This window comes from Manacus candei, unplaced genomic scaffold (assembly GCF_025592945.1).
Source record: "Manacus candei isolate 608988 ecotype Guabito, Panama unplaced genomic scaffold, ASM2559294v1 h1tg000035l, whole genome shotgun sequence".
NCBI lineage: Eukaryota > Metazoa > Chordata > Aves > Passeriformes > Pipridae > Manacus > Manacus candei.
The window spans coordinates 2,878,279-2,895,141 of NW_026138083.1; the positions used below are offsets into that span (position 1 = coordinate 2,878,279).

A 16,863-nucleotide genomic window follows, 5' to 3' on the forward strand; every position below is an offset into this window, starting at 1 on the left:
CTTGGCCCGTGGACAGCTCTGCACACTGAATTCCTCTCAGAGAGCTTGGCTTAGTTGGCTTCCCAAGCACACAGGAAGGGCATGAAGACCTGTCTGTGTTGACACTGGGTTAAGAGGCTGTGAGGGTTTGACGTGGAACATTTCCTTGGCTAAAGGAGTCAGGAGTGGATTTTTTTACCTCTCTCTGCAAACTCCTCTCCCTGATTCAGCGGCAGTGAAGGGAAACCCTCCTGTTCCTATGAATAATTCATCTCCAGCACATACACAGGGTTCAGAGCTTGACCCAGACAGTTTTTTAGGGAAACAAGTGAGCATCATTGCCAGTGCTGGTGGCTGCTCCATGTAGGATGAGTTGGAGCTGTGCCATCAGTCAGCGGGAGGGACGGCAGAGCTGCTGCCCCTCCTGCAAAGGGGCTCTGCCTGAAATTCCCTAAACCGTCACTCACAGCCTTGTTTTTTCAGGGAAATGGCTTTTATTTGTTGTGAATTCTTCACATAGAACAAAAACTAAATACTGTAACATATTCTGGGTTCTGGGCAGATAAAAATTGAAAGGGCTGGGGTGTTTGTGCAAGTGGAATGATAGTGATGAGCACCACGTGAGGTCCCTGAAGATGGTGTCAGGGGACTCGATCCCCCACAAAATGATGAAAGACTCTGATGTAATGGTGTTTCGTGAAACAATTCAAACATAAATGCCACTTCCCTTCCCATTAACAACTGGCTGCCATTGTACCAGGATTTTTTGTTTTTTTGATATGTATTTTGAGCACGCTGAGACCAAAAACTTCCATTGTGATAGTGCTGCAGGAAGGTTGTGGTGCACTAAGAATTGAAATGCAAATCACACTTAGACACAACCTCCTGCTGAGGCCCAAATTTTTATAGATCGGGTTCTGCAGTCCTGATGAAGAATCAGTGATCTGCCTTTTCTGGGATTCACAAATTAACTGCAGTCTAAGGTATCATTTCCTACGACAGAATTGTAACTTGCCAGATGAAAGTTTGTCACTGAGGACAGTTCCCTGATCTTCCACTAATTTTTCCAGCTGCAGTGCCACTAAGGATCCTTTCCCACACAATGCCAACACACACATCACAGCTCCCCACTCTGCAACATGCTCTTGCTGAATATAAACATACTGTATATATTGATCCTCTCCCCCTTGCTTTTTTTTCTCCCCCAGTGTGCAGGTGGTAAAACATTGTCTGCCTTGAACTTCATGATGCAAAACAAAAAAAAGAAGAAAAAGCTGTGGTTTGGAAGCTGCTGGATAGCAAACTGCAGGCTGGGAATGTGGCTGCTGAAACCACTGCAAGGATAACAGGGCATACACAGGTTTGTGGATAATTCTGTTTGCTAATTGCTCATGAAATTTCAGGTAAGGAACATCCAATTTGTTATAATAGGTAATATTATAATAGGGTTTTGCTTTCTAGGGTGGCTTTTTTATTATTATTACTGTTATTATTTTTATTGCTGTCATTACAAATACAGGGCTCTCTGTGACTGGAAGAACACTTTACAGAGAGACTGGGGCAGTGCTGTGAGGCAGCACAGGATGTTTTTAGCCATGGACATGGCAGCAGTAACAGGCATGTCTCCAGGCCCTGCTGTATCCCAGGTTCCCCTTCTGAGGCTCTGTGCCTGCTCCTGCCATCCTTGAAGCACAGGATCCACGACCAGCCCACAGCAGGTACATAGGAAAGTTAAAGGAGGCAGATCCTCTTCTAGAAATGGAGTACAAACCCATTTTACAGGGCATTAGAATGACAGCAACACTCAGTTCTTAACAGTTTCGAGCTGGTACCTTAAACACAAGGAGGGAGCTCTGCTTCTCAGTGCCCTGACCCACTGAGGCCTCCCAACAACTGTTCTGGTCACCCCTTTCCCTTCCAGCTATTTAGAGGTTCTTGACTCTGGAAAAATGTGCTGAAAATTATCACCAACAGTGAACACAAGCTCAGAGCCGAGTCCCTCCGGTTTGCATCCACTTGCCATCCTGCAACTTTAACTAGTTCTACTACTTACTACTAATTAGCTACCAGCTAATACTAATAGCTACCAGTGCTGCAGCATTTCGGAGTTACACACACATTAATGAGAATGAGCATTTGTTGACAGCCATGGTGGGAGTTGTCTGTGTGCAGCATTTCAGGGGTCCCCGTTGCTGTAATGTTTGATTGCCTCCTCCGGTAATTACCATTGACACTGAGCACGTTTTTCATAGGTCTCACTTGGCTGTGCAGAGCTCAAAGACATGTTGGGCTCTGTTTGTACTGAAGAGAGAAGAGGCCAATAATAATATATTTTTCAGTAACATCCCTTCTTCTCCCCACTTCCCTCACGTGGGTCACACGGTGCCAAGGGACGGAGTCAGCTTTGCTGCCGCAGGTTTTGGTGCTTTGTTGTCCCGCATTAAACTCCCTTTCACTACTTTTTGAATATGTACAGAACAATTTAATCATTTTAACTTAAAGTCAATTGCTTCCTTCATTTGGGAATATGAAGGTAGTTAAAATGCTACAGAAATTTGGCACACCAGCAGTAAGTTAACTCTGGTGGGCCTTTCCGTGCCTATGTAAAAGAGGGTGCATAATGGGAATTAAAGCAGAGGGAATATGGAGAAATACAGGCCCCTTGTAACTCTTGCAGGGAATATGAGCACATGGCTGGCGCTTCTTTAGGAATACCAATTGCCTGTTTGGAAAAAGAGGTGCTGGGGAATGTCCCTGTCTCCCTGGTCAGCTTCCTGACTCCGCTCTGCAGAGAGAGGCACACGTTACACATCCAGCCTGCGGCTCTGGCTCAGCCTGGCGCTGCAAAGGGAGCTTTTTCCATGTGCTACTGTGGAAAGGAAGCTGCTCTCACCCTCACCCTGAGGAAGATGAGCTATAGGAATATACAAGGGGCTTTTTTTATAGCTCAGGGGCCAGAAGGGGAAGCAGTGGTCATGAGCAGAGACTGGAAGTTGGCTTGTTAACTAAATCTCAGGCTGTAGCTGGTTTTAATTTATTTTTTGTTTTATGTGCAGGAGACTAGGCCTTGCAGGCCTGGCTAATATCAAAGCCTGGGGGTTTGTAGATTTTTAATCAAGGTCCACTTTGGGGGGTTCTGCTTTCAGGACTTGTGGATGTGTAGGATTTTTTTTGTCTTTTTTTTTTTTTTTTTTACTTGCTGCAGTGTCTGGATTTCTTTAGTTCAACTTTTCCATTCTTCAGACTTGAGCCAAGTGAGCGATTTCAAATTACCCAGCACTTTCCAGAGAGGCCTTTTTTGTTGTTTGTTTTTTTGGTTTGGGATATTTTTTATTTTTTTAAGGAGACTTGCAGTCCAGTTTCTCTGAAAATCCCAGATGGTGTCACAGTCCCACCCCATTGCCTCTCACTAATTTGGCATTCTTCACATGGTCTAAATAGTTTATTGTTCATCAAATCTGTAGGAAAGGAATTTTATATCAATTTTTTGTTTGTTTTGTCCCTCTGCTGGCAGGAAAAGTAAATCCCAAAGTATTTCAGCAGGTGCTATTAATATGCAAATAATGGAGAGTACACTAGGTCTAATAGACCTCCCAACTACATGGGAGGTGTCGCTGTTGGAGCAAATTAGCTTTCCGTAATTTGCATGCTTTTCACAGCCTCCTGGGATTATATTTTAGATCAGAGACAATAAAAGCATATGCTGTTAGTTTAAAACGTAACTAATTTTAGGCTTTGAAACCATTTTAACCTAACTTCTTAGTGTTAAACTGTTATTTGCAAAGAAACTTTTCACGGAGCTTGTCATTCTCACAGCCTTTCTTTTCCCCCATTAACTGCTCCATCTCTCTTTTCAGGTTGAAGAGAAGAAGGGAATCTTCCAGGTGGCTGTGTCTTGAAAACCAGGTATTTCTCACAAACCCAAGTCCAGATTGTCCTAGTCTGGTTCTGAGTTTGCATTCAGGTTCTGAAGGGGTCTAGACTGAAATTTTTATGTCAAAGGTCTTCCCTCCCCTTTGGCATCTCCGTGAGTTGTAAATCCACCCAAAAAGGATGCTGTGGCCCCTGCTGACCACTCACAGAGGGAGGAAGCTCATAGCATCAAAAAATCCTTTTTAACCCACCAAAGCAGACAGTCCCTGAGCTGATGTGGCATAGATGCCCAGAGCACTTGTTGGAAAATTCTGTTTAAAACAAATGGGAAGAAAAAGCAGGGATTCCAGTGCAGGTTCAGTCTGTAGAGTCATTACTGAACTGTACTGGCACATTATTGATGGCACTTTCCACACTGATATTGACAGCAAAAATCACTCTGCTGATGCCTGTGTTTTGGGACAGTTTGGAGGATGGGGCACCAGCTCTCGTGCCTGAGGCCTTGTGTCTGTATTTCAGGTGCTGCTGTGGTTGCTTCCTGCCCGACCGTGCTGCACTGCTCCAAGGGACTGGCCAGGTGGGTGCATACAGGAACTCTGCCCCTCATCCCCCATCCTTCTTCTGCTCCTCTGCCCCTGCTCAGGCTCTTTTGAGCTGGTGGGAGATGGTTCTCCTGGCTCCTGAGTGCCCCAACTCCTCCTGCTTGGAAGGGTTGCAGCGAGAGGCCTGTGAGAGGAGCAGCAGGTTTAGGTGGTGCAGAGGTGCCTCAGCACAGACCGCAGTGAGCCTGAGGGAGGTGGAGAGGCAGCCCTTGTGTTCTGTCTCTCTGCCAGTTGTCCCAGTGCCCAGAGGGTGTGATTTGTGAGTGTCCTTTGGCACAGCTGCTCCACTGCCCATGTATCTCTGTGCAGGGTTTCCAGGTCAGTTGGTCCGTGGGGTGGTGCCCGTCTTTTATTTCAAGAGGGACAGAGTTCAGGGGTAGGATCAGATGTGTGGAGGGGATGGCAGCCAGATGGAGATCAAGTCAGCATTGTCAAATTTATTTCTGGCATGGGAAAGGTGAGTGTTAGCAAGACAGAGTAAGTCTGAGAGATGTCCTTTGAGACAAGGCTGGGAAAAAAAATCTCTTGGAATGCAATTTTGACCATACAGCAATGTGTGGTAATATTTTTGGGGCCACAACTTCGCCATCAATGTTTTCATAAATATATTTCACACTGACAATATATGGAAATACCTCATGAGTGCTCAGTGCTCTTTAAATGCCCTCCTACCACTCCAAGCTGGATTTGCTCTGGCTTGTGCCACACGTGCCATCCCTGGTGCCCAACAGATTTTGTGCCAGGGTGCCACTACTGCACAAACCTGAAGGAGGTTAAGTTTTAAAATAACCATTCCTGAGGCTGTAAACCGATGTGAAGGCAACAAAGTGCTGGAGATGACTTGTGATAGTCTCTTTGAAAATGCTGGGTGCTTTTTCCCCCCATCTCATCTCACCTTAAATGTTTGCTAGCATTAATACCAGTGACCTCTCACTTCTGCTGCTTTTCATTAATGGGGTGTGGTTTGCCTAATACAACCCTGGGCACTGGCACTGGAAACACTTGCTTTATTTAAAAATAAAAACAAAAAAGAGAGAAAAAAAGGGCTCTGATTACTCAGGTGTCGATAGAAAAAACTGAGATGTTGTGCTAGATGGCTGCATTTGTGAAGCAGAGTGTAGTCAGAAGGAAAGTGGAAGGAGACAAGGCAACTGTACATCACAAGTGTGAAAACATGACCAAAATACCTTCAGCCTTGTTTCACCAACACTGGATTAGGAGGCAACTGTGGTGAGATGCAAGCAAAGAAAAGCAGGAGGGGACACTGTTTGGAAAACAAAAATGCCTTTAAATAATGAACTGCTTTACTTCCTCCAGCACAAACTTAGAAGTTTACAAAAATCAAGAGTTTTTGCATTAAATGGAAGGACTGTGGGCCAGTAGAGCACTGTGTCTGGTGTCAGTGCAAAGCACCACATGCAGTACAGTGAAAGGTTGCTCGCAGGCTGTGTCACGGGCTCAGTTTGCATTAGAGCAGGATGTGCTGCTGCCAATCACCAGTAAGTAACCACTGTCCCCAGGACTGTGACAGTCCCCAGCTCCGTGCCATGGCTGCAGATGTCCAGGAAGGGTTTTCCAGTAACACGTGGGAGGTGCTGGATCTCACCTCAGGCACGTTCACGGCGTGTGCTCATCGCTTTGCCTGTGCCCACACAAGTGGTACCCAGCAGCCCTGGGTTGCAGTCTGGGGTAGTGTCAGCTCTCAAAAGTGGGGGCTTTTAGTAACACCACAGGCTGGTTTGTGCCTCAGGCTGTTTGGACACGTTGCTCACCTCGTTGAGAAGCTTTAATCAACTTTTGATGCCAGGGCAAAGTATGTGCCGAGACCGTAAAAGCCTTGGCAGGACCGTGGGTGAGTCCTTCATTACCCTTTTATATCCTGAAATGGATCCTGGGTTCTTTGAGCTTTGCTTCCATGCTGAAGCTTTTGGCTGTCACACAGGGAAAAGTTTAGAATAATTTGATCTGAGATCAGAAATCCAAATTTTATTTTTTTTTCCATGCTTAAGCTGGCTCTGCCCAGAGTGTTTTGGAGCTCTGTGCTCTCTCCTCCTCTGTGGTCTCTAAGGGGAAAAGGAGAGCTCTGACATGGGCTCCAAGGGTCACTCTGAAGGCTTGGCCTCTTGTAAATTGGCCTTGGCTTTGGCCTTGATTGTATCTTGGTTTATAAACTTGAGTTTCGTCACGAGAGTCTGAAATCCTGGTGTTCTTAGATTGCAGTTTGATTAGAACATCGCAGGAAAATCTGTGTTAATTTTTACCAAAACTATTTCCACATGGCTTTCTCACCCCCAGCCTCCAAAACTACTTCAACTTTCACAGGTACTTTCTGGCAATGAACTGTATCCAAATATGTTGAAGGTAGGTTACTAACAACAGGTACAGAGAATGTGGCAGGAACATCTCTTCCTCTGATTCCTGCTCTGTTGCTACTAAATCTTGAATGCAAAAGTTTCATTCTTTTATTTTTATAAAATCTGAATTTCTGTAATAACTTTGGATCAAAAGTTTAGTCTCCATGCCAGGAAGATGTTGGGTTTTTTTATTTGTTACAAACTACATTGTCTTATTTGGGGAGTATGTTCACAATAGAGAAAGAATTGCCTTTATTAACAAATCAAAAGCTCATGCTGTCAAAACTGAAATCATTCTACCTTTTTATGTGCAAATTAGAGCTTCTGTCAAACCTTCAGCCATGGTGCATTTAATTTGTGGAAATATAAAAATATCTGGCTTAATATTAAAATATTCTGCAAGAGGAAGGAAATACTTTACGTGATGCATTGCAGTCAAGATTCTCAAAAAAATCAGATTTGAAAGAAATAAAGTGGTGTTTTAACAGAATTTATTTTCCCTACTTTTACCAAAGTTCAGAGCAGTACTTAGAAGTGTATTTAAGTTATACAGGTGTTTGAGTATCTGGTTGGATCATGGCCTTTGGGAGTGAACCAAGTTAAATGTAAGTGTGTCCAGGGCAGCAGAGCTACATCCGCTCTGTTTTTCCTTAGAAAAGGGTCACAAGATATATTTTTTTAATTTTAATTAATGGCAAGGGTACTGAGAAATTTTTGAGTCTGGATTCAGTAAGTTAGGCTAAAACATAAAAAGCAACCCCTGGTTTCACGGTGATCATTTGTGTTTTGGAAGGTCTTTGTAGAGACGATAAAATTCTGATTATCTGAAGTTAGGCACTGGTTCTGTATTTAGGATTCCAAAATAAAGAGCTGCCTGTTTTCCTAGCAGTGCCCAGATGCTCCACCGTTTGGGAAAGCCAGCATGGTGGGCCTGGTTGTCCTACTGTTGGCCTGGTTTTGTTGGGAGAACAAGGAAAACCGTGGTTTCCAACTGCAGTGCTGCAAACTGCCTGCAGAACCCCCTTTTCAGTGTCTTCAGCTGTGTTTTGGCTCCTGGGTTTTTTCTAGCATCCCTGCAGGCTACTTGATGTTTAATTCCCAGCTCTCCTTCTGTGACCTGGGAGCCTTTTCCATGGCTCTGTGGGAGGAGGGGTCCTGTCCAGGCAGGCTGTGTTTGCCCATAGGTTTTTCCCAATCAGACATTCAAATATCCCGGCCTGTCTTTGGGGAGGTTTTAACGGTGCCAAGTCCATTTTACCTCATTATTTCCAAGGCCTGAACCGGGGACATTTGCCCTTCTGCAGAGCTGAGAGGGGAGTAAGTGGCTGTTTCTTGAGGAGCAGACTCATTCCCTGAAGTGGCCCGTTATGCTCGGGGCAGTGCATGCAATTATCCTCTGGAAAGGGCATTAGTATGAGCTGAGCAGTGCATTAGTATGCGTGTGTCTGGGCTGGGATGTGCCCGGGAAATCACAGCCCAGGTGTTGTGTTTCCAGCCACCTGGCCCACTCCAGCACTCACATGGAAGAGCCCTTCCACCCACACCAGAATAGTTGTGACCACCCACTTCTCCTGAGGGTACAAAAAGTATTTTATGAATCTTATCAACTGCCAGAAGTTCCTTTTGGGTGGTAAATGATTGTCTGTAGGAATCCAGAGCGCTCAGTCCTCTACTACTTTTATGCCAATGTTGTTAGCAATGCATAATTCCACCATCCTGGGGTTTAATTTGTCTAATTCTTCTGGGTCATCTCTGTAAGGGAGTTTCCACAGGCTGGATGTGCAGTGCATTAAATGTGAAGGTGTTTATTAGCCCATTAGCCATAATTAATGGCAAGGCAGCTACCGAGGCCGTGGGTTGTCCCAGGTTTTGCCCACATTCTCTTTTCATATCCACTCCCCAGCATGAATTTATATGATGTTCATATTCTGCTTCTCACCATTAGAAACCAACAAAGTGGTTTGGGTTGGGATCTCCTATTTCAGGCCATAAACATATGATCCAGCCACCCCATAAAGTACATTCCTCCAGCTTTCCGTGAATTCTCAAGTATACCTATGGCACGCAGGGGAGCTTAGGTCTGGTCCCTCCAGCCAGAGAAAATCCTGCCCAGCAAAGCTGTGAGGCACACTGGGAATTGCTCAAGTGCTGAAGCTTCACCCAAACCAGTAAGCTGTGCCTTCGTGCTGCAGGCACGTTTCCCATGGTTTCTGCCAGGAGCCTCTAAAACTCTGGATGCCGTGCTGTCCCCATGACCTGCTTCCATGCAAGGATTCAGGGAAAAAGGTCTCCAGGCTCCATGGTTTGTGGCCAGAGGGCTGGTGGGAGGCTCAGGCATGGAGGGGAGGGCACTGGTAAGCCAGGCACCCTGGCTCCCCTGCCAGGAATGCTGCAGCCTCGTGCACTTGATCCTTTAATTGGCCCATGTGCACGCTGGACAGCTCTCTCTTTATTATTGTTATTATTATGCAATCAGACACTACTTACTTACAGAATGTGCTGGAGATGCACTATTTATACAGAAACTATGTACACTGAAACCCATTTTCTCCATGGTGATTGCAGATAATGTGGAAAGCTCTGCTATGATTCATTAATATAGCAAAAGAGATATTCAGGATTATTTGGTATAATTCACAGCACTTCAAAATGCATATATTTTCATAATACTCTAAATCTACCTCTTGGGCTGGTAACTCAAGCAGATGACAACTGGTTTGCCATAGTGCTGTCATCTTAAAATTGTAGTGGTGCCATTTTTTCACTGAAACCTGGAAGCTCATTTAGCACAGGATGCCTGAGGAAAGCCCTAGAGAGCCCCCCCAGAGTGAAGGGCTTGGGAAACTGCTAAACTGAGAACTTGTCTTCACAGAATCATAGAATAGCTTGGGTTGGAAGGAGATCCTTGAAGATCATCTAGTTCCAACCCCTCAAAAAGTACAACTCCAAAGTGATGCTCAGAAAAAAAAGTAAAAGTTTTTAAGTAATTTTGTTTCTTGAGTTGAAAAAAATAACCAATGAGTTAATTTTAATGAGTTCATTTTCATTAGGAGAAGAGTATCTTTTAATTTTTTTATTTTTTTTTTTCAAAATTTTGTGCCACTTGGTGTTGGGTTTTTGGCAAGGTGAGTAAGCAAACTTCAGATTAGCAATGAATCACTGGTACCTCCCCTCCCATTTCACATCCATTCCTTTCTTACCTTATCTGGACCATCCTTCTGCCTGCACTGACCTGGGCATGGCTTCATTTAAGCCAGTGCTGGATGAGTCTCCAGAGACTTGCCACTTACATTCACACAAACAAATCTCTGGCTTTAAGCACAGCTTTAAAGAGAGAGTCTCAAAACTCTTTCTGGTCAATGGTAACCTTTGGCAAATCCTTATAATTTCTGAGTGTGGGTACAGGTTATTTTTTTAACCAACGCAGATGGCACTTTCTGACAGCCATTTACAATTTTTGCACCCAACCATCACAATAGACCTCACCACCCTCAGAGCAAGGCTTGTCCAAGGCACCCTTGGAGACAAGATTTAAAATATCACTACTTAAGTGATTCAACTTTGTCTTACACTCCTGAGACCATCAAATGGGGTTTTTTAAATCTTTTTTCCTTCCCCCCTTCACCTCTCACTGACTTTACTGGGCACTGTAGTGTATTTGCACACCTCTGGAAACCAGTTGCATAATCTACATGTAAATGTTCCAATTGTCATCTGAAAATCTTCCTTTAGCCCCACTGAGTCTCCTTGGCCCATACCTGGCAAATGGAAACGTGGTCAGGCAGCCTTTTCCCTCAGTTCCCAGCTTCTCCCACCTCTGAATCTCAGGTTGCACATGTACCTGATTTACCCAACTCAGTTCCCTCTAATCAGTTATATATATCTTAAATAATTGTCTGAAAAAATATGCACAGAAATTATGAGGCTCATTTAACAATGAAGCTGCTTTCATTGCAGATATTCCCCCATGTGTACATTTGCTTCTCTGCCGTAACACCTGAAATGTTTGGGAAAAAATTTAAACGTGGCCAATGACCGCATTTAATGCAGGAGATTTTGCACCTCTGGGCTCTGTATTTATAGCTCTGTCATGTTCCTTTCTTGTACTGACCTGAAGAAGAGGATTTTTTTTCTTATCTGATGAAAAGGTTGTCTGTCATGGTGTGGTTATTGCAGCACAAAATACTGCCTAAAACTTGACCCTGAACAAATTTTGTACAAGGACAGTTTACCCCAGAATTCCAAAGGAGATGAAATCCTCCTCATGCAAGCCAAGGAAGCAAGCTGCTTTGGGTATGTAAAACTGGGATGAGTCTAAAAATCCTTCATGGAGCCTCAATTGAAATGCACTCTGTCTCTGATCCCAGCTGAAGCCATTTTACTCCTAGTGTTACTCCACTGAACTTGGAGTTTAACATGGATTAGCATGGATTTTCACTGATGTGTGATTCAGAAATTTCAAAATTACATGTATTAATCATTGTGTGGCTTGAAAAAAATTAAAGGTACTTTAGCCTTATGAAATGATGCTGTTGTAAAACCTTACCCATAACCTTGGCATTGAAAGAAGGGGTTTGTACTGATATCCATGGGCGTCACAGAGAGTTTTCCACTTGTATCCCGTTACCTGATGCTCATTCTTCCTGGAAGGAAGGGGAAAGTACAACACAGTCAGGGCTTTTAAATGATATCAGTTCTTTAATTTAAGAAGCCAATAAGTACAAAAAGTAAATAAACATTTGCAGTGCTCTTTTCACCAGTGCTGACAAGATCCCAGCATGGTCTGGACTTCCCTGATTGTCTTCCCAAAAGTTTGACTGCCTTGCTCTTTTCTATCTACCCTGGACTCTTACTGCCCTTAATAGAATTTGTGTTCAAAGACTTTTGCCAACCAAACCAAGGAATAATTTCTTTACAAATTAATACCTTCATAAATATCACATCCCTTTCACATTGTCTGTGAACAGACTATGATTTTTAATTTTTTTTTCTATTAGATGTTGGTTATTCCCAAAATAATTTGTGGAGGGAGGATAATTTTCCCTGCCTCTCTAGCAATTTCAAAATATGGTGTTTGTGCTGTGCACACAGGTTGGTTGGGGCTGTTTCTTTTCCCTGATTGATGGATATGACTTAGGGAAGTTTCTTCATTTAAGAAAAATGATATTTTAGTTATCTGTGTTATTCATTCAGAATTTCTTTCTGCAAATATTTTAATTGGTCTGGTTCACTCACTTTTAGAATGGTTGGAGATAGTGATTGCAACCCACGGTCCCCTTAAGTGCACAGGAAATATTTCATATGGCAGTGCAGGATTTTATTCTCATCAAAACCACAATTTTAATTAAGGACTTAATTACAAAATATTTACTCATTCTGCTAAATAGTTAGTCAGCCAATGCTTGTGGGTCCTTCAGGAGTTTATGTGAGTTACTCTTCACCGTTGTAAACAGGAACCCTCACGCTGGTAACTTTTGAAGAGCTGCAGTGAAAAAATGAACTTTAAAATTAAAGTTGAGTGCATGAGGCAGCTCTACACCCCTGGCCAAACGAGAGGGCTGCGGACCAGCCCCGGTGGTTTGTTTTTCAGTGAGACACAAAGCCAAGAGAGGTCTGTTTTCAAATGCTAATGATGCCCAAGGTGACAGAAATTTGGCAGAGCCTGATCCCAGCAGTTACTGGCCAGGGCATTACTTTTAAACACCATTGAATACAAACCTACAGCCTAGGCTGGTCCTAAAACTTCATCTAAAATAATTCCAGTGCCAAATGACATCTCCTTAGCCCAGTTTTTTTGGCAAAGTGTTTTTCAGAGTAAGCAATACATATTTTGTTAATTTAAAAGTCCAATGTCTAGGCCCTGGATTGTTTGTTTCCTTTCCAGAAATATACTGGGAGATGCTAAAAGTCTCCAAAACATGCCCAGTGAGCTTCCAAGCTGCACCAGCAGTACAGGGTACATTCACATAGGGTAGATGCATTTTAGAGCATGTGTGCTGTGCATCTTCACTACTGTCTTCAAACTTCAGCAATGCTTCAGGAAAAAGAGGGAAAAAAATCACAGAAAAATATAAAGGAAAGGCTTTCTTTGGCTCACTTACCCAGTTGACTTTGTATTAATTTTCCAACAGGATTTACATAATGTATTTTTTTTAATGCCAAACATAAGTATCCTCTGCATCCTGAAACTATCATCATGTTAGTTGATCCAACAGAAAGAAGTGATGCAGAATAATGCCAAGGCCATCAGGAGGCAAAAGGAAAAGTCAATTTGAGTATTATCTTGTCAGCAAAAAGTAACATTTTTGGAAGTATTTTTCAAGTTCAGCTCTTGTGTTCCAACCTCAACCCCCTGAGGTGTCAATGCAACAGATGCCCACATCTAAGTCAGTGGGGTTGCTCTGAATCCCAGCTTGGGGATGCTCTGCCTGGCTCTGCCAGCTTGGCTTTGTCCCAGTGATGCCACCCCGCTGTACTGGGCATGGGAAGATGTGCCCACAGAAACTCCTCCAAAGTAAAACCAAACAGCAAATACCGACCTCTGCCTCTGCCAGACAAGTGGTTTTCCTTCAGGTGAAGAATGGCTGTTCTTTGCCACTTCTTTCTGAACAGGAATTCAGCTGAATGGACAGAAAATGTTTGAAATATGAAATTTTCAGGTGATGGGGAGAGAAATTTTCAGTTCCTTAAAGTTACTGTGAAATCAACAAATAAATAATCAGGGGGTGTGGTATTCAGTTATCTCCCTTTCATTTTTTTCCTCCAGAAAGCAGTTTCCAGATGGATTTTCCCCAAGATGTTAATATTGTGCTGGTTTCAATGCTGATTGAAGCAAGGTAGCAAGTGGTTATTACAGGCCTGACATGCCTGTTCTGCCAAGAAACAGCGTGAGCTTTCAGCTCAGAAAACAAGGTGAACTTTGTTGTTTCATCAATTTGCTTTTGCCTGCCTTGGCCAGGTATGTGTGTTCATGCTCACAATGGGGATGACTTAATTTATGATCAGTTTATTTGGACTTTTCTTATTCAAGGCCTGATTAGTAAGGATGGAAACAGCATTCAACCCAAAGGTCTTTATTTTTTTTTCTGGAAAACAAGTTCTTCTTCTGAAAAACGAGTCTGCTGGCATTGTCACCACCAAGTCTTCCCTTTTCCCCTTGAGTGCCAAACTGGTCACTGCCTCACTAAGCCATTAACTGGGAGTCATGGACTCCCTACCTGAGAATCTACTGCTGGAATAGCAAAGGTTTGGGGCCATTTTGGGAGATTCTTGGGATTGTAAAGTTGGTCATATGACTCTTACCTCCTTGTCCTGGCTTAAAACCCAACAGAGAGGGAAGTAATTCTTTTAGTTACAGTCCTCTCTGTGCCATTGGCCTTTGTTTTCTCTGCTTCTCAGAGTGCCTCTGCAAAGGAGAGCTGGTCTTTAGTTTTCCCTCTTGAACATGAATTCCTGTTCCATCTCCTTCATTACCCAGATCTAGTCCATCAGATCAGAGACAGGAATACAGGTCCATGTCAGTGTAATGTGACACAGAACCAGCATGGAAAATGGGGTTTAAATGGTGGCACTAAGTTAATTCAGTGAGATTTTGCCTGAGAAATAATGTCAATTAAAGCATTACTCAGAAAGGCATGTGCAGCACTTAAAAAAACACCTTTAATGCTCAGAGTCCAAACATTTCTATATTCTTTTTCAAATGCCTCATTAGTCTCATTTTTACTTAGTTGTCTTTCTTTAAGCTCAGTGCTGCTGTTAGGATGTGTGTGCTTGTGTGCATGTGGAGGCCCATGATTGTTTCTACTGCTGAAACAGGCAATATAGCTACTGTTTTCTGAGCTGAATTACTATTTTGGCAAAGCATGGATATTTGGAGATATGAAAACTGCTCCACCACTTTAAGAGAAAAAATTCCATAGGGTTTTGATTCCATATTTTCCTGTTTTCCACTCCTCAGTTACAGGTTCGTGTCGAAAAATGTCTTCCAGTGTTAGAACTTCTGAAGAGCAAACCTCAGAAATTGGTAGAAAGCTCAGTCTCCAGGCAGGACTGTCTGCTAATAAGGGAATAAATACAGAATAACACAAACAAATAAATATTAACTAATACCAAAGTACACCTACACTTGCGAATTGCTTCCTCTTTTCAAATTCTTGCCAGTTAAGCAGCACAGCAGCATCAGCTTTCCTCACATATTGTAGCCTGAGAAAACAGCTTTAAAGGGCCAAAAGAAGCAAATAAAATGTATTTGTTATTCCTGCTGACCTTAGGCAGGCAGTATGTGGAGCTGCGGGAATCATACACGGAATCTCTGATTATAAGTATGGTGATAACTGGTAAGACTGTGCTGAACTACTGTGAAACAATTCAGGTAGTCAGCAAACAGGGCTAATTGCTAGTTTGGGGGATATTATGGGTAATTTACTGCCCACTGAGGGCTTCTACCTAAAAATAAGCTTTTTTCTTTTTTTTTTTCCCTTTGGACAGCACTTGCATGTTAATGTAGAATTCCTGATGCAATTACATGTGAAGAGGACATTCAGATGCACTTCCATAAATGCCCTTCTGCTTCTCAATTACATTAACTGTCTTTGTAGATCCTTTGACAGAAACCATATTCTTCACCTTTTTTTTTCTAACTAGCAAACAGGCGGCACTAAGCTAGACTTTGCTGCTATCCAAGATGTCCTGATCAAAGGGCGGAGAGTAATACAATAAACACGAGAAAAGAAACTACTGGTGGTTTCCAATGCAAACGAAGGGGAAAGTGTCAAGTGAGCAGCTACTGACAATTCCAGCCCTGAAACCAAATGTTCGTGTGCGAAACTCCACCTCTGAGAAGGAAGAATAAATACCCACAGAGTGTTTTGGCTATAATTACTTCATTTAAGGGGAGGGGGGAAAAAAAAGTGCTGAATTCAGTTTGCTGAAGTCAGGATATTAATATTTTTGGCATGTAAAGATGTAAACCAAATGTTTAAATGAAATGTCATCCCCTGAGTTCGCGTTTGCCCACTGAACTACGGTACAAACCCTCTGCAGACCTTCATACAATACACATTTTTCAGTTCATTGAAGAAGGCCCCTGCTGCTTCTCAAGGCAAACTAACTTGCAGAAGCAAAATAAATAGTGGCGTGGCAGCGCCGCAGCAGAGCCTCGGAGCACAGATGTGCAGCACTGTCGGCTGCCCCATCAGATAAGGAGCATTCAGACATAATCACCCCAGTGTCTGGGACACGTCGCACGCGGCAGAGCTGCCCAAGTATGGCCTGACAGACACATGCAGGGTGTGCTCGGGCTAAATGGCAACGAGCTGACAGTATTTCATAACAGTCCTGTTATGTCTATAGGCAAGTGTTTGTGTAATTTAGCTTGGGCTTTGAAATAGGTTCAGGGCTCGGGACACAAACGGAGCTTTGTGATGAGTTGTGGGTGATGTCGTACCTGCGGGATGAGGACGTTGGCCCAAGGAAGGGGCAGCCTTGGGGTGTCACACATGGAAGCCTCTGTTGGTGCCATCATCTGCCCATCCAACCAGCAGGGCTGCTCCTGGAAAAATATGTATATGTTTTTAGATAATATACATGAGAAGGCCACCATGATGACAAGAGGGGTGGAGCACCTCTCCTACAAGGACAGGCTGAGACAACTCGGATTGTTCAGCCTGGAAAAGAGAAGGCTTTAGGGTGACCTAACTGTGGCCTCCCAGTAACTGAAGGGAGCCCACGAGAGACATGGACAGAGACTATTTGCAAGGACCTGGAGGGACAGGACAAGGGGGAATGGCTTCAGAGAGAGAGTAGGATTAGATTAGATATGAGGAAAAAATCTTTACTGTGAAGGTAGTGAGGAACTGGCACAGCTTGCCCAGAGAAGCTGTGGCTGCCCCATCCCTGGAAGTGTCCGAGGCCAGGTTGGACAGGGCTTTCAACAACCTGGGATAATGGAAGGTGTCCCTGCCCATGGCAGGGGGTGGAACTGGATGGGCTTTAAGGTCCCTTCCAACCCAGGCCATTCTGTGATTCTATGACATACATGTGTGTATATATACATA

The 16,863-nt window shown here is 43.5% G+C and overlaps 2 long non-coding RNA genes across 5 annotated transcripts in view; one reads left to right on the forward strand and one right to left on the reverse strand.

Annotated features, from left to right (window-relative positions):
* The window catches only part of LOC127473363 (uncharacterized), a 258,364-nt gene that overhangs the window by 236,661 nt on the left and 4,840 nt on the right, over positions 1-16,863 (forward strand). Inside the window, exons 10-13 of one of the 3 annotated variants that reach the window (XR_007905383.1) lie at positions 1,188-1,339; positions 3,837-3,885; positions 4,372-4,429; positions 15,296-15,371. This is a non-coding gene — a long non-coding RNA (uncharacterized LOC127473363). Of the gene's footprint in view, positions 1-1,187; positions 1,340-3,836; positions 4,430-15,295; positions 15,372-16,863 lie in introns of those variants that run through there. The other 2 variants (XR_007905382.1, XR_007905381.1) reach the window with 2 other exon arrangements.
* The window catches only part of LOC127473362 (uncharacterized), a 277,370-nt gene that overhangs the window by 14,044 nt on the left and 246,463 nt on the right, over positions 1-16,863 (reverse strand). For both annotated transcript variants that reach the window (XR_007905379.1, XR_007905380.1), the window contains one exon: positions 11,355-16,358. This is a non-coding gene — a long non-coding RNA (uncharacterized LOC127473362). The remainder of the gene's footprint in view (positions 1-11,354; positions 16,359-16,863) is intronic.